We start from the raw sequence: 24842 nt of genomic DNA, 5'->3' as shown, positions 1-24842 counted from the left end.
TAATGAAATAGACTTGATAATTCCTAAACACAAGAAATACTTGCATTGCTGAATAAATATACATGTTTTTTTACTCTTCTGTCTAAGGTTAAGTATTATTTTTCCGATGTGGTTCAATACACATACAAAATGCATCCTTTAATTTCTTACCCGGAGATGGCCTAGTAGTTTGCGTGCCGGTCTGTGGATCGGAAGGTCGACGGTTTTCACCGCGATGGCGTTTGAACAAACTCGGCATTTTCAACTATGGGTACTTTAGAAAGAGACATGGTGAACCCCGTTATTCAATTCAAAGCCTAGCACAGTTCTTGCAGAGGAAGATGTAACTTGACTGTTGACTTCTCTCTCTCTCTCTCTTGGTCAGTGGTTCAAAATTAAGGACGACCATACCTCAACCTAAAGTACCCTGACCACTTAACTCATAACCAATATGTACCTAATGAGTCGATAACGTTGAAAATACTAGTTTCAGTAATTAATCATGCTCTTTAAATTTCTTTCGTTTTTTTTAATTTTCGTTTTCAAAATAAATCAAGTATAACAAATTAGGAACGAAATTCCATCCATCCACCTGCCTATTTTTTCCTGCCATTGAAAAGTTAGTATATATGTGTGTGCGCTTTTCGTTATCTTAAAAAGCAAACTATTAAATTATTAGTAATGCGTTGCTATACGTTTATACAGTTCAAATTTGGTTTAAATAGTACAAAAATTTCATTTCACAAAAAAATCGTGCAGTTTTTTTTCTATTTGCTAGAAATTGTATAAGGTTTCTATGGTAACGTTATCGTTGCTATAGCAAATGTGACATCAGAGTCGTGCCAAGAAGATAATCTTGTCGCAATGACGTCAGTACGTAAAAAATCGTTATGTATTCGCTTTCCAGGGTGAAAACCTTAAACCGGCTTATATGTATATAATGAAAAACGTTTATACGTACAAAGAGCTTAGTTATATCTGTGGTACTGAACAGAATGCTCTGTAATGTTCTATCTTCTCTTGTAGTACATAATTACGTACCCTTTGTATCTATATTATATGACATTATGATTTTAATGCAAATATTGAAATATGTGTACTATCATTAATTTATGGAAAATTAAAAGATTCGTTTACTTTCATCTGTAGGAACGTTTCTTGAAATGGTAATTGAGAAAGAGGTTGTATATTTTAGTATGTAGTTAACATATCAAGAAGCACAAATATTAAGAATAAAACGCAACTTGTCGGATATATGGCTTGCGTCCCGTTACCGAAAAAAAAAAAAAAAGAACGCGTTCCGCGCATTGCGGTCATCGGTGTAACAATTAGAGTAAAATCTCGCTACTTGTTCAAATAAGAGGAGTACAAGGGTTGACGGTGCGTGGGTTGACTGTCTGCCTTCACTCGATCAGTTTAAAATTAAAGAAGGCTTTTCGTTGATAGCGCTTTGTGTAGCTTTGCACTAAAATGTGAAATAAAAAACAAACCAACGGCTATTTCTAATATTCCAAAATTCATTTTAAATTATGCAGTATAATTACTTGTCATTGAAATGTGTCGAACAACAGAAATAAAACAGTTTAAAACTGTGTGTCACACGAACACGTATTCTTCTAGGTTTTAGAACTAAAACATTTTGAATTATTGAATAACCCGGGCATGCCTGTTCAGTGCACAGAGTAGACATGGCTACCTCTGAGGTGACATGTGAGAAGGGGGCAGATCACCCATGTCATGCCACTCCTCAAGCACTCGTTAAGGTTTGTGACAATCGGACCAGCGATTCGTCAGATATAAACTGACACATACTGAAACTTCTATCAAATACTATTGAATAATTCTAGAAAGTTTCGTATTTTGGAGGTATAGCCAGGTGGTTAGGGCGTTTGGCTCGCCCTTTCAGATGGGGGAGCGTTATTTTAATTCCATCATTTGGCGGTAAAAGAGTAGCCCAAGAGTTGGCGATGGGCGGTGTTGACTAGCTCTCTTCCCTTTAGTCACTCACTGCTAAATTAAGGATGGCTAGCGCAGATAGCCTTTGTGTAGCTTTGCGTGAAATTCGAAAACACACCAAACAGAATCTTGGAAGGCGGATAAATGTATCAAAAACTATATTTCAACAAAAACTTGTAATTCCCATGATCAACAAACTCGTAACTATTTAAACACGCTAACTCTATCAGATAGACTCTTGAATAACTCGCTTCAATACGATAAGGAAAATATGAATAGAAATGAACTGATGAACAAACTAGACAATTACATAATACATGATGAACCAAGTACCTCTTTCAACTAAACTTCATAAATTAGAATCGTACAGGCCAAACAGTGCTAAACTAAGTGAATTCGAGATACAAACGTAAGTCTCTCTTAAAAGGGTTTTGTATGTGTGTGTGTGTATGACTGGTAAGCGAAACTGTATCGTGAACACGTAGTAATAGCGCGATCATACATAAGTGACGCCAGTGGAAATATTAATATTACCCTATTAATTGGATGTGACGCGAAGAGGGTATATTAATTAAAACTGCGGACAGTGGACAAAATGTAACGTATTATGAGTAATGTAACAATAACGTAACAAGGATGTCTACAGCAAATCTGACCTTTCTTGGTCCAATACACGAATCTAATTCCAATGAAGATTGGAGCGTTCTGTTATTGTGTGACAAACAATAAACAGCAATATTACTATTTAACTACCTTTTATATTCTATACTTCTGTTTGTCATTACTCTACGAATAATCTTCTTTGTTTCTTGAATTTCACACAAAGCTACTCGAGGGCTATCTGTGCTAGCCGTCCCTAATTTAGCAGTGTAAGACCAGAGGGAAGGCAGCTAGTCATCACCACTCACTGCCAACTCTTGAGCTACTCTTTTACCAACGAATAGTGGGATTGATCGCACATTATTATGCCCCCACGGTTGAAAGGGCGAGCATGTTTGGTGTGACGGGGACCTTAACCCGCGACTCTCGGATAACCACCTGGCCATGCTGGGACAGCTTCTTTAATACTTATAGATATTTATTAATAGATAAATTAAAACGCTATTTTTTTGCGTTTGTAAAATAAATTCGACTTTCCAAGAAGGTGTCCGCATGACACAAACTAATTCTGTTTTTTCAACTCACTCCATTCTATAAAGGAGAGGTTGCTTTTTAACATCGTTCTGAAAATGTATTGCAAAAGTTGTTTATTCTCAACATCTGGACTTTTCAATGAAAATTAAAAGTAACCTAAACCTGGTCCCTCCACGTGTTGCTGAATACATGCAATACGAAAGCATAATGTACATTGGTTCTAATATTCTAAAATTCTGATGAACCATGATAAACTTTCATGCTCGAATCCCTGCTGTTATCACATGTTTATTACTTTACGCCCTTCATGTATTTTTAATGTTCAGTTTTCTGTATAATGGTAATATTTGTGATTACTGTTATGTTAATTGATTTTTATCGTTTTTTCTTAGGTACATTAAATTGCTGATGAAAAGATACCACTGGATGTGCATCATTCGTCACTTCCTAGGAAGGGTGTCACCTATCACGTGATTTCCGGTGTATTGGCTACTTTTTTTTTCCCCATCTCTCTCTCCTTTATCCTTACATGAGATAGACGATAACGAAAATTGTGTAAAACAACGAGTAAAGAAATCGCTGGTTAGCATTACGTTGGCTTGTAGTTTTGGTAACAGTGAAACATGTACTACAGATTAGCCAATCTTTTTGCCATTTTGCGTGTAATGTTTAATTAACTTTGATCACCCTTTTCATTAAAACTAACAACAAAGCTAATTTCAACAATTTATTTATCTGGATTTTTTTTTGTAACCGAAAATAATTAAGTGTGTGCGTATCATGTAGCATAATAATAATAATAGTAAACTGTCCACCTATCTGTATTTTTAATTTTTCATTTAACCTAAAACAACCAGAATCAGTTGTGTTAGGTTTTTCAAATTACTCGAGAGAAACTCCAAAAATTTTCCTGTAACATTCCTCTAGTTAGGGTTTGTAATCTGAACTCCATACTTTCAATTGGAATATATGTTTCTCTATACTTGAGCATTGTTTTAAGCAAAACGTGTAAAAAATAACATTGAAAACTTAATAATAACAATAATACTGTCGAAGCCTGTACGGTATTTGAATTTTATCACAGTGTTTGACGTTTGCACTATTTATTTTCTTAATATTATTTATAAAACCATGTGATACTCTGGTATATCATTAGCTTTAAACACAAAACATTTGACTGTTTACAGTTGTAGAAAATGTAACACGTTACACTAACTGTATGCGTAATTTCCAAAGGAAATTTTGCTTCTTTTAAGATGTAAAAAATTATAAACTTCAGATTATAATTAGATGTGTTTGGGCAGAATATGACTTTATAATGGCATAACAAATATGTCTGTATATATATGTTAGATGCACATGCTTTTAAATTAGAAATGGACAACTAGTGACACGCGGTGGCGCAAATGACACGCTAAGCCAAGATTTGCCTGTTATTTATTCGTTATCACTTGTGACACCTAACGCGAAGTTTCTTTGGAATTTCCACACATGCAAGGAATGTTATAAAAATACAAGTTGTCATTAATAATTGTTTCTCTTAAATCGTAATAACTTTTAAATGCTCTAACTTCACTTCAACATTTGGGACGTTTTTTCTGGTCAATGGTATTACAACCGTTAGAAAGTTTTGACCATTCCTGGTTCAAATAAACTGATTTTTCCTTTAACAGCAAACACAATATTGTTTAATATACATCTTTGATCATAATTTGCTCAGTTGTTTTAAGTTTTAATTTGTGATTTTTCTCACAACACGTTTTACAGGCTGTTTTTGTTGTGGTAAAGCTGTAAAAGAATTTTTTGTGTGTGTGTGTGCCAAACTCATTGTTGTAGTGCGGTATAAATTTATTTTTACTTTATCTGTATATTCGTATTTTTTTCCCAGTGAGGGATTGTAAGATACTAAAGGTGATAAATTATGCTCAATTTCTGTACAGTTGAAGTTTATTGTCAACGGTAAAGGGAAATTGAATGCTCATTTTCAAACATCATTTTACTGTCATTTCAATGTAAGGATGTGATCTTAGTGCATCAAATTTGAAATGTTAAAGCCTCAAAACCAAATGTTTCTTAAGCCTATTTCTTTCTAATTTATACGTTGTGTTTGCTAACGATGAATAAAGAAAAAATGGAACAAAAGAGAGTTGTTGTTGTTTTAGTGCAACGATACTTGCATTTTGTCCACCTTGGAGAATCGAACCTCGGATTTTAGGCTTGTAATTCCGTAAATTTATTGCTAAACCACCGGGAGGACCAAACAGTGGTACTAGTTGTTTTCGCAGGGCAAAGCTACACAATGGACTGTTCGCATTTTGTTTAACGCGGGGAATTTAACTTGAGTTTTAGCGTCGTGAGAAAGAAAGAGAAATTGGAATTTTGACTTTGTAGATAAGTATCTTGTAGCCTCTAATGAGTCTAAAACCTTCCACATTTAGCCTATGTTCTATGGAAATAAATTACAGGAAATATTCAACTTCTTATTTCCACGGCCCGATATGGCCAGGTGGGTTAAGGCGTTCGGCTCGTAATCTGAGGGTCGCGGATTCGAATCTCGGTGGCACCAAACATTCTCGCCTTTTCAGCCGTAGGGGCGTTATAATGTTCGGTCAATCCCACTATTCGTTGGTAAAAGAAAAACTTTATTTCCTGTAAATAATTTTTAGAGCGCATTTATTCACATTCGTGTTTTAATTTGTTATATTTGCCCTTTTGTCTGAAGCAGAGATTTCAATATATTGAAAATGTTAGATAATCACTCAATTTTTGCTAATTTTACTGTTAACACCAACACAGTCGGTGCGACATTATTTATTATAGTTCCAGGAGTGAATAAAAAATTATAGTTCCGTGTTTCAACTCTTGTGGACTTCTCAACAGATCGCAGTAGCAATATTAACTAGAGCAACGTTAACGATCTAAAGATTTTCACACAGTTATGTTGTAGGTGGAAAGTATTTGATACTCTGCTTATAAAATGTACGTTTTAAAACTGAGCAATGCATCGTATTCGTAAGAGCATTCAGTACAAGAAATATGTTATAAAAATTAACTCGTTATGTCCGAACTAAATAAATTTATTTATTTTCATATTTTATTGGGTTCGAATCCCGGTCGCACCAAACATGTTTGCCCTTTCAGCCGTGAAGGCGTTATAATGTTACGGTCAATCCCATTATTCCTGGGTAAAGGAGATAGTCCAAGAGTTGTGGTGGGTGGTGATGAGCTGCCTTCCATCTAGTCTTACACTAGTAAATTAGGGACGACTAGCGTAGATAGTCGTCGTGTAGCTTTGCGTGAAATTAAAAACAATAATATTTTATAGACAACTTGGCTAGATTTTCGGCGAAATAAAAATCTGAAATGTTAATATTAATACAATAATTTAGAACTAATGACATTCCTTGCTTCGTGAACCAGCGAAACGTGGGGAAGGGGGAATAAATATGAAGTTGTAGAAAAGTGCTTCTTTTAAGCATGCTGGCGTTGTCACCATAATTATCTTGACTTTCTTACATCGCCAACATTTAATTCTCTCTACTTGGTAGGCCCGGATAACTCAGTCGGTAGAGCGTTAGGCTTTTAACCTAACGGTCCAGCGTTCGAGTCCCTGTTCGGGCGAGGTTATGTTTTAGCCCCCCCGCTAGTACAGCGGTATGTCTCCGGATTTACAACGCTAAAATCAGGGGTTTGATTCCCCTCGGTGGGCTGAGCAGATAGCCCTTTGTGGCTTTGCTATAAGAAAAACACAAACACACACTACTTGGCCCCAGCGGCACAGTGATAAGTCTGCGGGTTTGCAACGCCAGAAATCGGGTTTCAATATCCATGGTGGAAAGAGCAGAGATAGCTCACTGTACAGCTTTGTGCATTAACTGCAAATAATAAATGTTTTGTGAATATTTAGGTAATTGTGTATGTGTTTATATACGAACACCCACACAATGGTAGGTAGAGAGAATGACATGGCTCTATTTTCCTCAAATTAAATAATAAAAGCATACACAACATACAAAATTATAAATATGTATTTCCTTCTACTTATGACTATTGCGTATCTGAGAAAATTTACTCATTCTGGATTTTCAGTTGTGTCTTTCTATCGATATTTTTGCAAACACGATAGTTTAATTCATTTGGTAGGTTTTAGATTTTGCCATTCTTTGTTTAATGTGACGAGTTACAAAAAACTACGATATTAACAAAATAATTTATACAAGCATATTTGTCATTTGCTCAATTAGATCTTGTTATCAGCCCTATTTCATGGTTTCTGAAAAAAACGTTTTTTTTTTTTTTAGTGGTTGTGAGTGTTTTTGATCGAATACAACATTTCGAAACGTGTCAAAATGATTTTAGCTATTTATGTAAATACTGAAAACTACTGTTTCTAGGAGTATTAAACAATTATTTAATAATGGTTTGCTCTGGAAAAACATTTCCCATCATCCCTCCTTGTTCACATTTTGAGATTATTGGATACAAAGCTTCTAGTAAGTAAGCTTTGGTTATTGTAACATCTTCTAATGAGACCAACCAAACTTTTCTATCAATTATCTTTACATACAGCTGTATAGGAAGAGCGATGATATGGTTTGTATGATGACTGCTTGTGAATATAAGGTCTTCATAATGTTTTAAATAATGTTGCACGTTTTTTGGAGAAGGCGTTCTCATCTTTGATCTTTGAATTGACTTTAGTGTTACTTGTTTCTGAATTGATTCGTCAGTTCTATTTCTGGTTTCTGTCCATATAACGTTTTTGCGCGTATAAGTTGTAATAGATTTATGAGGATAATGGCAATATTATATGTAGCCTGATCCGAAATAAATATACATGTTGAATTCTGAATTTCAAAGACTCCCCGGCTTTCTATAAACTATCGTTTTGAATCATTGTAACTGTAGGTTTAGCATGTATATATATGTATATTTTTTTTCTTTTTGTCATGTATATGTGGAAATTCTAAATTTTATATACTGGTTTTCACGACTTATGTTTTGTTTGATATTTCCCACTTATTCACGAATTGCTCAACTGAAATATCTTAGTTCAGTGTACATGTGTAAAGTGAAGTAAGATAGGGGGTAGAACCCCACCTGTCATATGACATAAGATAACGAAGCCTGTGATCGAGTGCCCATTTTCCACCTGTTGGTTTATTGTCTGTTTATCCCGATAGGTGGAGTATCACTGTGATGAAAGCTCCCTCTCTTGCTAAATGTGATGTCGTTGAACTTGAAAACAATTGTAAATCGATACCCAATAATGTTATATATGAACTATACTTTGTAATGTTTCTTGTCTCTCTGCTCTTAGTTTTAACGAGGCGTGATTACAACTGGCTTGAGTTATTTTAGTAAAGTAGAATATTCATGAGTATCCCTATATTTTATATATGTATTTTGTCCTTTATTTAAGAAAGCTATAATAATAATAATAATAATAATGTGAATAAAAATTTCGAAAATACTACAGCGTGTTGTACTTTTTTTGAAATGCTTGATGTTCACGACATACGAATAATAATCAAACACGAAACTCGTAAAATTGCCGTACTTAAAAAACGGATGTTACGTATTTCCGACAAGCTGTCTCCTCACGTCTAAAACATTCACAATAACTCGTGTGTACAAATTTACAAAAAAACAAACAAACAACAAAACCTTTCTACATGTGATGTATCTGTATAAAAATATTTGTAAATGTTACCAGTAGAAGTCTGCATGTAACCGAATATTCGAGTGTTTGGTTGGCAACAAGAAATCGAATGGAAGTACCCTAGATGTACCAACTTTATATATGTAAAAAAAAAAAAAAAGTGCGGATCTCTGTCTTTTTTCTTTCTTTCATGGAATATCTGTCGCATATGATACGAAAATGCAGAGTAAATCAACAGAACTAAAAAAAAAAGGGGTGAAATTGATTAAAGCAAAACTTCGTTTAGACATTTAAACTTGAAAACATGCCTAGAGGTCAGCTAGATTAAAACATGCCTATGGTCAGCTAGATTTTATTGACGAGACAAACATAACGATAAAAATATCTTCAGCAGTCTGGAAACAAAAGACGAAAACTTGGGATTGTTTGTAATTAAGCGCAAAAACCATACGATTCGCTATCTGGACTCTGCCCACCACGGGTATCGAAATCCGGTTTCTAAAGTTGTAAATCTGCAGACATACTGCTGTGCCACCAGGGGGAAACTCGATTTAGAAATCGCAGAACTGAATAGGATCAAGATCGATGGAGTTAAAGTTAAATGGACCTTCACCTTCATTGAAGTTAAGGTGAAGTTAAACATGAAACAGAAAACACGCTTCTAGGAATAGAACAGTATTTCTCAAGATATTTCTAAACTTTCGCACGATTTTAATATTAATTAAATATATACGAATTTAGATGTTTACAGTGTATTTCTCTAACTAACATGTTATACGGGCCCACGCCCGTATATAAAAACATCACACTGTGTATTTGTAGTAGACACCAGTTTGAACTTACATCAGTTCAAATCATAAAGTTCACATAAGCTCAATAGGTTCGTTCAAATAATTAATTTATAGGAACAACATAGAAAAAATATCAAATAAAAACCCAAATCAGGTTTAAACTACTAAAGGCAATACAAAACTAAAAAATTAAACAGAGTAAACTAACCGTAATTTGTAATTTTATTAAATATTATTTAATTAATAAGTACCATTATATAAGCGGTTAGTAACTATCATTATTGAAGAGGAGGCTTGGTATGGCGAGGTGGTTAGGGCGCTCGACTCGTAATGTGAGGTTCGAAGGATCGAACCCACGTCACACCAAATATGCTCGCCCTTTCAGCTGTGGGGGCGTTATAATATGACGGTCAATCAATCCCACTATTCGTTGGTAAAAGAGTATCCCAAGAGTTGGCGGTGGGTGATGATGACTAGCTGCTTCTCTCTAGTCTTGCACTAGGGTAGCCCATGTGTGGCTTTGCCCAAAATGAAAAAAACAAACAAATATTGAAGTGCTTTAAATGTTCCCAAGAAACATTGATACTAAATATTATCATGCTTGCTTATTTTGTGAACAGCACTCACAAGATGTTTGTGTTTTATTTGTCAGCTCTGTCGTATACTAACAACAATATTGACTATGAATCGAAACTTTTTCACAAAAAATGCTCATATAATGCACAAAAACAAGCTGAAACCAGAAATAAATTTTAATCAACTTTATACTGGCACTTACATGCGTACGATTTATGGTTTGGTTTTTGAATTTTGTGCAAAGCTATACGAGGGCTATATGCGCTAACCCTCACTAATTTAACAGTGTTGAAGGGAAGGCAGCTAGTAATCACCACCCACCGCCAACTCTTGGGCTACTCTCTTACCAACTTATAAAGTTAAGGTCAATCCCACTATTCGTTGGAAAAAAGTTGTCGGTGGGTGGTGATTATTAGTTGGCTTTTTTCCAGTTTTACACTGCTAAATTAGGGACGGCTAGCGTAGATAGCTCTCGCGTAGCTTTGCGTGATATTCAAAAAGCAAACAAATTGAAACCCTGTTAGATGACGCACAAAAAAAAAACAAATTAAGAAAGCAATCGTATATGGAAAGAAAGAGTTCAGTTTCCTGTAGTGTAGATTGAGTTTAGCCATGGCGTGCTTTCGCAGCTTCTATGTTGGCAATCTTTAGTTAGTGTCTTAATGGCATTGCAGCAAACTGGTCGACTGTGTAACGCCATGAAACTAAGATAATTGTGTCCAAAGTTTAACACGTAGTTTCTTACAGCCACAGCGTACGGCTACCAAATCGTAATCTGCTCGAATATTTTAAACGAGCCGTAAAACTGCTTGCGTCAGCATCTATATGTTGGCTCAACTGTGACTGTTTTCTCCATGAGTTGATTTTTTTCTTACTTAGAATAAATCATTTCTTACAATACCCAAAATATGCCTGTCTTTTTTCGCTACTGTGGCATTCCTAGATATAAATATTTACACAAGTTGCTGTTATACAAATACAAGTAATTGAACATTTAAGGATTTAGTTGGCATAAACGAACTGAAGCGTTTAAATGAGATGTTTTACTTAAAACAGACAAATCTTTATTATGTACAATACTAAATCAATGACGTACTACATTAAATTCACTATGTAGCACAAGTTTTGTTCCTGGATAGTATGTGTTATTTCTTAATTTCTTATGTTGTAAAAGTACAGAAAAACTTTGCTTTTGTGACCTGGACAACGAAATTCAGAAATTAACCTATTTTCTATGTAAAAACGGGCAAATTTACACGTTTGCATTTACATAAGGTCTGAATAAAACAATATATGAATCAAGATGTACATGTATTTATACTAAAGATATAAAAAATAAACAAAAATGTTTAGAAGTGAGTAGTTTTTCGATATGGCTACTTTCTCTCTGGCGGAGTGGATACAGGGAGCTCAGGGCAGTGTGGCGCTGGGGCGATGGATGATGGATGGTCTGGATACATGATAGCAGATGCATTCTTGTCAACCCGACGTTTAGAAGGGTCCACCATGTGGAAGTAGCGATTGCTCGAGTGGTCAGTGGGTTCACGCCAAATTCTTGGAATAGCGAACTTCATGTCTCTCTTTTCCCCTCTGTACCATCCCGCAAAAGAGCAAAATAAAATTATTATTATGAATAATAGATTTATTTCATCCACAACTAATGTGTAAGAGGTTCATGCAAAATATTTTATATGTGATATTTGTGTATACTATTGGAAATTTTAAAAAAATAATTAAAAGATATTTAAATTTTAAAAGACCTAAAATTTATATAATATAAAATCTTACTATTCAAGAAAACAAAAATTGTCCGTCTTACCTTCTAGAGTTTTGTTACAGTGCTCACAGGTAAAATAAGGTGCCCAGGTCTTGATCCCTGACAGGCATGCTGAATAATGCCTTGTAGGCCTCACACATTTTAGCAGATTCTGTCACAGAGTACTTTTTAGCTCTTGTCTTGATAAATTGGCCATGTACATAGCAGAATGCGTCTGGAGAATGCTTGCAGCTTTTTGATGCCGTCTCTGATAAAATTAGATAGGTCTATGTGTTCACTTAGGCAGCTAGAACTAAACTGAAGTGGTGAGCCCCTGTAAATATGTCACAATGGAAATTCTAGAAAATTCTGAAAGACTCTTGAAAATTCTCGTAAGTTCTACAACATTCTAGAAAGTTCTTGAAAATTCTCTATCAGCTACTCAGCACTGAAGCTACCTGGAATGTTCTGGAAAATGGATAAATTTGAAAATTTTGTTACCCAGGTCACAAAAGCAAAGCTTGAAGAGAAAAATGGGTCTTTTCCATTTACTTTAGGCATAAGCAATTGGGAAATAACACTTTCTGCCCAGGAAGAAGAACAAGTAAAAATTTTGTTACATAGTGATATCAGAATGGATTAAAAGGACTAAATGGAAAATTAAAAGTGAAACTTAAGAGTTGAAAATATTTAGTTTGATTTTTGGGTTTCAATTTCCCGCAAAACTACACGAGGGCTATCTGCGCTAGCCGTCCATAATTTAGCACTGTAAGACTAGAGGAAAGGCTGCTAATTATCACTACCCGCCCAACTCTTGGGCTACTCTTTTACCAACGGATAGTGGGATTGACCGTCATATTATAACGCCCCCACAGCTGAAAGGGCGAGCATATTTGGTGTGATTGGGATTCGATTCTCGACCCTCAAAGTACGAGTCGAGTGCCTTAACCACCTGGCCAAGCTGGGCAATCCTGTTGAAAATATACACCCAACTAGCTCGTTTATAACAAATGAGAGAACATAGTGATTCTATTTGTTTTTAACATAATAAATATCAAAAGTGCAATAAAACTACATAAAAGTAACAATATCGGGGGAGGACATATTGTTTTCAAAAATTTTATCAATAGGAAATTAGAGAGGGGGTGAGTAGAACGCGTCCTATATCACTCTATCAAGTTTGGTGCTGGTTGATCAAGAAATGCGGAAGGGACATATGCTTTAAAGGTGCAAACAAACAAACACAAAGTTAGCTTTATATACCCAATTAGTCGGCTGGAATTTATTGGCAGGTCATTTTAAGAAAGACGTATTCTCTAGCTTGGAAACAAAAATGAAAACCCAAAGTTAACTTTGAGGAAAGCATAAACAAACAGCAGGCAAAAGATGCTCACTGATAAGGCCTCAGAATAACAATATTATATAATAAAAACTTCATCTTCATAGAAACCAAGTGAAGTGATGACACAGGATAGGATAGAACAGCATTAGCGGTAGTAACAGGTCCAATAAAGCTTTAGAATAATAATATAATATAAAAAAAACTTCACTCTCACAGAAAGCGAGTAAAGTGAGAGCTCAGATAGAATAGAACAGCATTAGCGGCAGCAATTTATATTTAACATTCCTATAACAGATACAGGAACTAATAATCTATGTGTGTGTATGTGTGTGTCTATGTATGTGAATTTATCATATAATAGCATTTTTTATGTATATATGTATTTCCACTTGGCTATAGAGTTACTTACCTACGTACATGTCCGACATGGTAAGGTGGTTCAGGTTCTCAACTCGTAATTGGAGGGTAGCGGGTTCGAATTCCCGTCACACCAAACATGCTCGCTGGTAAAAGAGTAGCCCAAGAGTTGGCGGTGGGTGGTGATGACTTACTGCCTTCCCTCTAGTCTTACACTGTTAAATTAGGGACAGCTAGCAAAGATAGGCCTCTTATAGCCTTACACAAATTCTAAAACAAACAAACAAACTGTTTTATATACTTGATCGTCAGGGACAGTGGTAAGTCTACAAACGTACAACGCTAAGATCCCAGGTTTGATTCACCGCGGTGAGTTCAGCAGTTAGTTTAATGGGGATGTGGTTGAAAACAAATAAACGAACCTAATCGTCAGTTTTGTACATTCTGAACAATTTTTATGTTGACAGGTTTAGTCAACTGTTTATATCAACACTTCAAGTCGAAAAAAATAACGTATTTAAAAGCAGAAATAATTACATATTTAAATAAAATACCAGTAGAACCTGGTGATGTGTAAAAACCTGAATTCATGTCAGATCACCTATACTTGGTACACTGATCATATAATCCTCCATTCATGTGAAAAATCCTTATTTCAAGATTAATTATCCAGAATATAACTATGAATCCAAAATTAATTAACCAGAATTTTGTAAAGATATTTAAGTGTTTTTTTCAAAGAACCAAATGATGAAAGGATTCTAGGAAAATAAAGATTTTTCGTGTTAATAATTGACAATTCTGGTTGACAGTTATATATTCATGTTGGATGCTACCTTGTTTTATTACCGAAGTTGTGTAACAGATTCCGACAAACTCGCCCATGCTCGAGTCTGTGTTAATACGTCACTCTGACGTCAATGCAAAATATTTCCTTGTTAAGTGGTTCTTGGTAATTCTAACAATAAGTCAACCACTAGCAGGAAATAATTTATCGATATGATGAGAGTGTACATTATCGTAATGAGAACAAATCATTAATTATTAACACGACTGTGTGTCACGTAAAAAGAAAAAACAACAAAAAACAAATGTAGATGTGAACGAAATAAGGCCAGAATTTAACGCCTCCCCTCCCCCTCCTTTTACACCAATCACACGTGAGATTACAAAGATAAAACGCACATTAAAGGCTCTAAGGGTATTGGCTAGCATGCAACCAGATGTCAGTTCTGAACATAATCCCTACTTATATATGCAAAAACGGCTCGTTTGGGTTGAGAAAATATTTTACGTAGAAGAGCGGTCATCGTCAGGTTCACAAAAAAAAACAAAAAAAACCCAAACGAGCCGTTTTTGCATATATATTTCTCTACAAGTGGGTTTTCTCGACATCACTGATAATCCCTACTTAGTAGTATGCGCATTTTCTCCATTATCATCATATTAGTGTAATAAATTTCCGGTGTAATGTAGCAGGTTCAACTGCATGCAAAAATAAAAAAAAAACAAAAAAAAACTACAGTTGCTTTGCCGATTGTCCTTGGAAGAACGCAAAACACACGAATCAGGGGGCGCTAGGTGAGAACTACTTGGGATGGAGAAAGACTGTCCATCTTAAAATCTCATATTATTCAACAAACTTTATTAGGCCTGGAATTATCTTAATTAGGGTGAATTATTCCAAAAGCTGAATGTTGTACTACTAGTGGGATCATTCACTCCTTTTTAACTTACTAATAACTCGACATAATAAAGTAAATATCGGTTACTTCAGAAAATTCCTCTTAGTTCACGTTAAAGTGATTACCAGATTCCTTCTTTAGCTATGACATTTACGACTTGAGCTCCCTATATGTTTTATAAGGGTAAAGAAATAGAATCCTATTGGGATGCGAATCAAACTCCTTATTTGAAAGATAACGAAATATATTTGGTAGCATTTTGTCACATTACTAAACATATTACACTGATTTAAATTTGGACAGAATGAATTCAGAAAAAAACTTTGCATTGCAATTTTGAATGATCTAAATTTCCTACTAAATGTGTTTATTTAACTGTTTTCAAATAACAACCTCTGTAACCTGTGGGATCATTGTAGTTTATTAGGATTCATTATGTTGTAGCTTCTGTGTATGTGTGCAAATAAACAGTAATGAAACACATTCAAGACTCTTGAATGGCATATCATGCCACACATGTTTTATACCAGAAATACTTGTAGTCAAACAAAAATAACATATACTAAATCCACAAATTACAGAAATATGATCAAACGATATCTAAAGGAACGTGACCTGACATGACTTGGTGGTTACGGCGCTCGGCCAGCAATCTCAGAGACAGGGATTCGAATCTCTCTCATCAAAAGTGCTCACCTTTTCTGTCTCGGGGGGGGGTGTTATAGTGTAACTGTCAATCTCACTATTTGTTAGTAAAAGAGTGGCTAAAAAGTGGGCTGTGGATGGCGTTTATAAGCTGCCTCTAGTTTCGGCCCTCTATGGCCAGGTGGTTAGGGCGCTCGACTCGTAATCTCAGGGTCGCAGGTTCGAGTCTCCATCACACCAAACATGCTCGCCCTCTCAGCCATGGGGGCATTATAAAGATGCAATCAATATCGCTATTCGTTACTAAAAGAGTAGCCCAAGAGTTGGCAGTGGGTGGTGATGACTAGCTGCCTTCTCTCTAGTCTTATACTGCTAAACTAGGGACGGCTAGCGCAGATAGCCCACGTGTAGCTTTGCGCGAATTTCAAAAACCAAAACCATACCATCTTGTCTATCACTACAAAATTAGGGACAGCTGGCAAAGTAACACTCATGCAGCTTTAGTTGAAATTCAAACTGAAGGAATATATGAGAACGTACGGGTATAGTACTTGACTAGTTGACATCCAGCCACAGTCTAAAAATACCTGTGGCGGGCATAGTACAGACAGCCCATTAAGTAACTTTGTACTTAAATATAAACAAAGAAAACACTGTGCCCTGTTGCATTTAATTTTTACTTAATACATGGAAGAGAGGGGAAGAATAATCCCTTAATATGTATTGGCCATATAGTATATTTACTGAATACAGTTAGTGAAGGACCAGAACTTAGTATATTTACTGAATATAGTTATTGAAGGACAAGAACTTGGTGTATTTACTGAATATAGTTAGTAAAGGACAAGAACTTGGTGTATTTACTGAATATAGTTAGTGAAGGGCAAGAACTTGGTGTATTTACTGAATATAGTTAGTGAAGGACAAGAACTTGGTGTATTTACTGAATATAGTTAGTGAAGGACAAGAACTTGGTGTATTTATTGAATACAGCTAGTGAAAGACCAGAACCTAAAGTGTATTTACTAAATACAGTTAGTGAAAGACCAGAACTTGAAGTGAATTTACTGAATACAGCTAGAGAAAGACCAAAACTTAAAGCGTATTTATTGAATACACTTTGTAAAAGACCAAATCTTAAAGTGAATTTACTGAATACAGTTAGTGAAAGACCAGAAATTGAAATGTATTTACTGAATACAATTAGTGAAGGGCCAGAACTTAAACTGTATTAGTGACTGCAGTTTGTGAAAGACCAGAACTTGAAGTGTATTTACTGAATACAGTTAGTTAATCTTCTTTACTTATATTCCTTTCACAACTTAAAGCTACTCATCCGACAAAAACAGAAAATAAACTCAGTTATAGCTATGGCTTCTCCCTGGTCTTGATTCAGTATTTACACACAGGTGAGGAATGCACTTCTGGTCAGTCGGTAAGTGCAACGTTAAGTCTTTGGAGTGGTGGGTTAAACTTTGATATCTACCTTCAAGGATGCTCTTGACGTGTTCTGATGATTTAGATCAGGACTTTTTTGTAGTCATTTCATAACCTCTACAAATCCTAGCAACATTATTCTGTATCGGGATAAAGTATGGCCAAGTTGGTTATTCGAAAATATTATTGCTAGATTCAGTAGCAAATCAATGTGCCAAGAAACATTAAATCTGCTCCTATACTTCTTCTAGTATTGATGTCTGCGCGAGCTTTTCGTGAGCTGCGACTTGAAGAATCGTATTTTTTAACCTTCTTGTTCGAGAGGGTGGTCATAGCTTTCTCACTTCGGGCCATTTAAAACTCTCTCTGTCCATTTTTCATCATTTATCAAAACTGAATGTAGCCTAGTTGTTAGTGGACTACGGGCTCGAGAGTTCAAGGTTCTCACCAGGGGGCTGTAAATGTGTTTTTCAGAGTGACGGTCAAATCTTATTGTTCGATTAAAGGAGCTCAAAAGTTGGTGGCGGGTGCTGGTGTCGTAATTCCAGTCAATCAGTTCAAAATTAAAAACTGATAGCGCAGATAGCCCTTGTGTATCTTTTTACGAATATTGGTAACAAACCCTCTTTTTTTTCAATTAAATACTCTGGATTATACTAGTAAGTAATCTAATTTACATCAAACGAAAGATTTAGCTTCTTTTCTTCACATTAAAAACATTAATCACTTTTATTAATATGATTTAGAGAAAATTTGTGATTGTCTGTTATTCATGAGTACATAATCCGTCTTACGATGTGCTAACAAATTGAAATTAATTTTTACTGAATAAGTTTATCTTTAATGGAGTCAACTTGCTGTCTGTCTGCGTTTGTGAATCCCTAGTGGCTAAGGTGTTCTACTTGCAATCTGAGAGTCGAGGGTTCCAATTCCTGCCACCAAACATATGCGCTCTTTTAGTCGTGAGAACGGTATAATGTAACGGTCAATCCTACTATTCGTTGGTCAAAGAGTAGCCTAGCTGGTGGCGGGTGGTGTGTATCAGCTTCCTTCCTTCTGGTCTGTCATAGGTTGCGAGGATAGCTCTTGAGTAGCTCTGTGTGAACTTCAAAACAAACCAACCCTTAAAGAATCAATGATATGTATATTTATGTATACCAATATATAAATATGTGTGTGTGTTTACTCTTAATGGATTAATCTATTGATATATTTGCTATTACTTTGTTTCAATTTTTTTTTTTTTCATTTTAGCGTTAGCATTAATGTGGATAACATATTAGGATGTGCTTTCTTATTTATACAGCTTAGCCTGGTAAAAGTTATATTTGGTACTTAAGAGATGAAAATGTGTGTCTTTTGTCCATAATGGAAAAATAACCAAAAATTTCTTCTTGCGATTAGCACTAGTTTTATCTGTGAAAACAAAACTACTTCTGTTCAAACATCATATTGCTGAATTATTTGTTCAAACACACTTACACGTTCCTTATTATTAAACAAAATTACTAAACGTTTATTTAACAAACTCAGAAAAACAATCCCTAACTTGATTGGTTTGAACTTTAAAAAAACGACAACACATATTTCTGCATCCAAGGGAAGAGCAGCGCCACTTTGGCATAACCGATGTTTAGGCATTTTTGTTTTCTAATTTAAAACTCAAAACTATTTTCATAAACAATTAGCAAACTTTGTTGGTGAAAAAAAAAAAGTTGTTATTGTGAGTTAAGAATACTGTATGCTCACGCTGATTGTGATGGAAACATTTGTATTCAGCACCTGCGCTCAAGGCAAAATTAACATTTTTTTTTCTAAGAAAGTTTGTTACTCTCTTTTTAGAATACAAGAGAAAAAATCTATGTGTAAGTATTTGTTGTTGTTTTTGTTAATCCTTTTAAACCTGATTTAATCTTTTAGTTACGAGGTTTAATGAACTCATGCAACCAAAATACTCAGGGTCTTATCATTATTACTTTAAGTTATATAATTTGTCAGAAGTTTTCCCATTTTCTTTCTCATTATAAACAAGCTCTGACGTATTCAACCAAGGAAACAGTGAAATTTAAAAAGTTCACAGATATACAGCAAGTGTCATATAAGTATATAAATGCTTATTAACCCTCATTGTTCACATCTGCAACTTTTTAAGCCTAAGTTTTAATTTATTACAACGTAAAATTTTGTATTTATTCATTGATTTCTGTCACATGCGCTATATTGTTACGATACTAAGTGTTTAAAGGAAGTTATTCTTCACAAGTTTACTAAATAATGCTAATGTTGTAAACGAGTCCTATCATTGGGTGGTTTATTTTCGATTATTTGTTTAAAATGTTAACCTATTCCAGTCCACATAATGATAACGAATTAATTTTTTCCTTCAATAAAGTTTACTTCAGGTTACATCTGGTAGATATAACTTCACAAACAACTTTTCAACAAAAACACCGAAACATAAAGTACACATGACCTACTGGTATAAGTAATTTGCAGAATTTCCTCCCTTAATTGACTTAATATTTCACTGTCTCAGTGGCAAACTTATTCTAGCATATGTATCATTACTATTTTCCTATTTACTGCAGAAATCGTCTGGATGGTACGTATTCATGACGTAATCACAACCTTCCTCTATTAAACAAACATCTAAACTAAAATATTAAAAACATAATAGTTTAAAACAGTAATAAAATGTTTCTCTTGTTGAAGTTGAGCTTTGCATTTATAAATAGAGATTTTACATATCAAAAAATCAGTATAGGAATGATAAAGAACTAGGATATTGCTATCATGAAGAGAATTAGAGAAAAAAAGGGTTTGCTTCGAATTAAAGAGTAAAAACTATAGTTTAGAATGGAGGTAAGACACCTGATATTAAAAACTATAGTTTAGAATGGAGGTAAGACACCTGATATTAAAAACTATAGTTTAGAATGGAGGTAAGACACCTGATATTAAAACTATAGTTTAGAATGGAGGTAAGACACCTGATATTAAAAACTATAGTTTAGAATGGAGGTAAGACACCTGATATTAAAAACTATAGTTTAGAATGGAGGTAAGACACCTGATATGAAAAACTATAGTTTAGAATGGAGGTAAGACACCTGATATTAAAAACTATAGTTTAGAATGGAGGTAAGACACCTGATATTAAAACTATAGTTTAGAATGGAGGTAAGACACCTGATATGAAAAACTATAGTTTAGAATGGAGGTAAGACACCTGATATTAAAAACTATAGTTTAGAATGGAGGTAAGACACCTGATATTAAAAACTATAGTTTAGAATGGAGGTAAGACACCTGATATGAAAAACTATAGTTTAGAATGGAGGTAAGACACCTGATATTAAAAACTATAGTTTAGAATGGAGGTAAGACACCTGATATGAAAAACTATAGTTTAGAATGGAGGTAAGACACCTGATATTAAAAACTATAGTTTAGAATGGAGATAAGACACCTGATATTAAAAACTATAGTTTAGAATGGAGGTAAGACACCTGATATGAAAAACTATAGTTTAGAATGGAGGTAAGACACCTGATATTAAAACTATAGTTTAGAATGGAGGTAAGACACCTGATATTAAAAACTATAGTTTAGAATGGAGATAAGACACCTGATATTAAAAACTATAGTTTAGAATGGAGGTAAGACACCTGATATTAAAAACTATAGTTTAGAATGGAGATAAGACACCTGATATTAAAAACTATAGTTTAGAATGGAGGTAAGACACCTGATATTAAAAACTATAGTTTAGAATGGAGGTAAGACACCTGATATTAAAACTATAGTTTAGAATGGAGGTAAGACACCTGATATTAAAAAAACTATAGTTTAGAATGGAGGTAAGACACCTGATATGAAAACTATAGTTTAGAATGGAGGTAAGACACCTGATATTAAAAAACTATAGTTTAGAATGGAGGTAAGACACCTGATATGAAAACTATAGTTTAGAATGGAGGTAAGACACCTGATATTAAAACTATAGTTTAGAATGGAGGTAAGACACCTGATATTAAAAACTATAGTTTAGAATGGAGGTAAGACACCTGATATGAAAAACTATAGTTTAGAATGGAGGTAAGACACCTGATATTAAAAAACTATAGTTTAGAATGGAGGTAAGACACCTGATATGAAAAACTATAGTTTAGAATGGAGGTAAGACACCTGATATTAAAACTATAGTTTAGAATGGAGGTAAGACACCTGATATTAAAAACTATAGTTTAGAATGGAGGTAAGACACCTGATATGAAAAACTATAGTTTAGAATGGAGGTAAGACACCTGATATTAAAACTATAGTTTAGAATGGAGGTAAGACACCTGATATTAAAACTATAGTTTAGAATGGAGATAAGACACCTGATATTAAAAACTATAGTTTAGAATGGAGGTAAGACACCTGATATTAAAAACTATAGTTTAGAATGGAGATAAGACACCTGATATTAAAAACTATAGTTTAGAATGGAGGTAAGACACCTGATATTAAAAACTATAGTTTAGAATGGAGGTAAGACACCTGATATTAAAAACTATAGTTTAAAATGGAGGTAAGACACCTGATATTAAAAACTATAGTTTAGAATGGAGGTAAGACACCTGATATTAAAAACTATAGTTTAGAATGGAGGTAAGACACCTGATATTAAAAACTATAGTTTAGAATGGAGGTAAGACACCTGATATGAAAAACTATAGTTTAGAATGGAGGTAAGACACCTGATATTAAAAACTATAGTTTAGAATGGAGGTAAGACACCTGATACTAATGAGGGAATTAATATTCTTCAATGAAGATGATGATTTCCTTATGTCTTTTATAGGTTTCGAGCTTTTGATCCTAGTGGTATACGTTTATTTAATCCAACGATTAATTTACATTATTTCAAATCATCGATAACTTAACACAGATGAAACTTTGCAGAATGGACAGCAACTGCCTGCTGTGGAGACACAAGTGTAGAGGGCGACGTTTCGAAAGTCTTCCGCCTTTCGTCTTCAGAATAACGCCGGAAGACTTTTGAAACGTTGTCCTCTACACTTGTGTCTCCACAACAGGCAGTTGCCGCCCATTCTACAAAGTTTCATCATGAATGCTGTGCCTAAACAAACAATCTATCAAAGAAAAACTTTACACAGACTAAAAAGCATAATCATAAATTCCCCGGATGAAACAGCGGTCAGTTAGATTCCCTGCAGTGGATACAGCAGTGTGGTTTTGCTCTAACAAACAAACAAATAAACAATTATCAATGTTTATAATTTGTACGACACTGGTGAACACACTTTCATTAATAATAGAACCACAATAAAAAACATATTTTTAGTCAGTTCTTACCAACCATCACGTCCAGCATTTACTTACGTCATTACTTTACGTTTTCACAATCTCGCTACTATTGCTTTTACAGTCATTTGTCTAAAGCCATTAGTTGCCTACCTTCAAAATTTGCTAGAGCAGCAATTATAGGTAACTAATATTACTTTGCTATGTCTGAATATCATACATTTAGTGGTCGCCCATATATTTAATTTTAAAATCACCATTATAGGTATTCTTTCAATTCATTAGGGAATAACCAGGCACTTTCGGCGGTCGTTTTCGCTAAAACTCACCACCTGTGTAAAAACGGACTGGAACCATTCCACAGACATCGGGGAACTAGGTGAGAGGGAGCTGAACACATATTGTATCCATCAAGTTTCAGAGAGACTGCACAATTTGACGGTTGCACGGAAAACTACGTGTGGCTGGACCAAGGTGTTTACAAGTCATGTATGGCATAGATCATGCTGCCTTTTGTTTTACCACAAGACTAAGTAAGCATCACGTCTCACTAAGCCTTAATGCCCGACAATGAAACATGATATAACAGAGTTAATGGAACCATTACCACATTGTCCATAACTCCTTCAGTTTGTACTCTTAAACAGCTACCAAGTACGCCAATGTAGAAATCACAAAAAATTTAGGCCATAACTTCAACAGGCACTCTTGTGACGTTATTAGGCCTACCAGTACAGTGGAACGAAGCCTGAGCCACAATGATACAAAGAGAGGGTTCAGTGCCAACATGTAAAATATTAAACTAGTTGAAAATTACGTTAAATTTCACACAAGAGGAAATGTCTGACATTAAGACTGATCTTGAAAAGACTTGTTTAAACATCCTACGATGGTAATAAGTACATGACGCTGGAAGATCTCAAGGATAAGTAATATTACAGTTTTACTCTTCATATATTTAACTTTTATATTACCTACACTTATTATGTAAAGGCTTTTTGAATGGTTATTATATAATGTCAACACTTAAGTTAATTTTTTTTTTGTTTTATGCACTTTACAGTTGCAGTAAGTTCCTCACAATAAGTGAAAATTACTTATGATATTGCTTGGCACGAAATGAAAGAAAAAACGAAATACAGTTGTGATGTGTGTAATATAACACTTACCCTTCTATTCGTTTAGATTTAGATATTAGTTGTTTTTAGACATTTACTTCTGACTTGTTCTCAGGAACATTTTAAGAATATCTCTTCTGACTTGTTTACAACATATTAAACTATTTTTGTAATTACATGAGCTCTTACGTTGAGCCGTTGTAACCAGAAAGCTGATCTTTTTTGTTTTTTGTTTAGTCTTAATAGAATTACTGTTTTCTTAAACATATTCCTTAGTTTTGTATAATGATATGGAACAGGTCAAGGCTAGTTTTATAATCAACATGAAATCATATTATTTATATATATATATTAATGAACTATGTACAAATTATTCGTTTCGTCATTGTTCTTGGTTATCAGTTTGATGTCAGTCCTTTAATCACAGAGTCACATTCGTTCTTTAGCGCAGAAGATACAATACGAAGATAGAGGTGTTTGTTCTTTTCTATTCAAGTTTATTCTGGCCAAGGCACTAAATACATTAATATTCTATGTGGTTAAATACATTTATACTTGCTTTTATTCAAGTTAAAACAACAGTTGAATGTTATATTTGGTTCCTTTAATTTCGGTTTTAAACACTTCACATCACATTGACGACACTACCACCCGTTTAATTTTTAGCTGCAACATAGCATAGGAAATCATATAGATATAGTTTTAATTTTAACCTTACCCGGTTATTTGTTTTCATTCTGTATATAGCCCACGGTAATTTCATTTTTATGTTATATTTTGAGATGTGTCACAACCTTTACTTTTCAAAATACTGCTAGTTAGAAATGTTTATTCACAAGCAATGTTACTTAGAAATGTCACGTATAAAACAAGTAATGTTAACCTTTGTCAACTTTGACACATACCCAAAAATATGAAATAATTACGGAAATGCACATGTTACATACATACAGGAGTCACAAATAACAGTGGATGCAGCAGAACGTTCATGTTTTCATTAGTACAGCACTTTACTAGAGAAAATATAAAAGCTGTAAAGTTAAGTATTGGGAACACTGGTTGCATTTGAGAGTAGTAAGAAAGAGTCAAAT

General features: G+C 34.4%; 1 protein-coding gene and 1 non-coding gene across 6 annotated transcripts in view; both read left to right on the top strand.

Annotated features, from left to right (window-relative positions):
- Positions 1-8547, top strand: part of LOC143222090 (uncharacterized) — a 99957-nt gene extending 91410 nt beyond the window's left edge. For all 5 annotated transcript variants that reach the window (XM_076448022.1, XM_076448019.1, XM_076448020.1 and 2 more), the window contains one exon: positions 3462-8547. The gene's annotated coding sequence lies outside the window, so the exon portion shown is untranslated. The remainder of the gene's footprint in view (positions 1-3461) is intronic.
- TRNAK-UUU (transfer RNA lysine (anticodon UUU)) lies at positions 6618-6690 on the top strand. Its single transcript has one exon. It is a non-coding gene; the product is annotated as a tRNA-Lys (tRNA).
- Positions 8548-24842: the final 16295 nt, after the last annotated feature.

The sequence above is a fragment of the Tachypleus tridentatus genome, chromosome 8, assembly GCF_004210375.1.
Source record: "Tachypleus tridentatus isolate NWPU-2018 chromosome 8, ASM421037v1, whole genome shotgun sequence".
In the NCBI taxonomy this organism is placed as follows: domain Eukaryota; kingdom Metazoa; phylum Arthropoda; class Merostomata; order Xiphosura; family Limulidae; genus Tachypleus; species Tachypleus tridentatus.
This window is presented reverse-complemented; position numbering and strand designations above follow the sequence as displayed.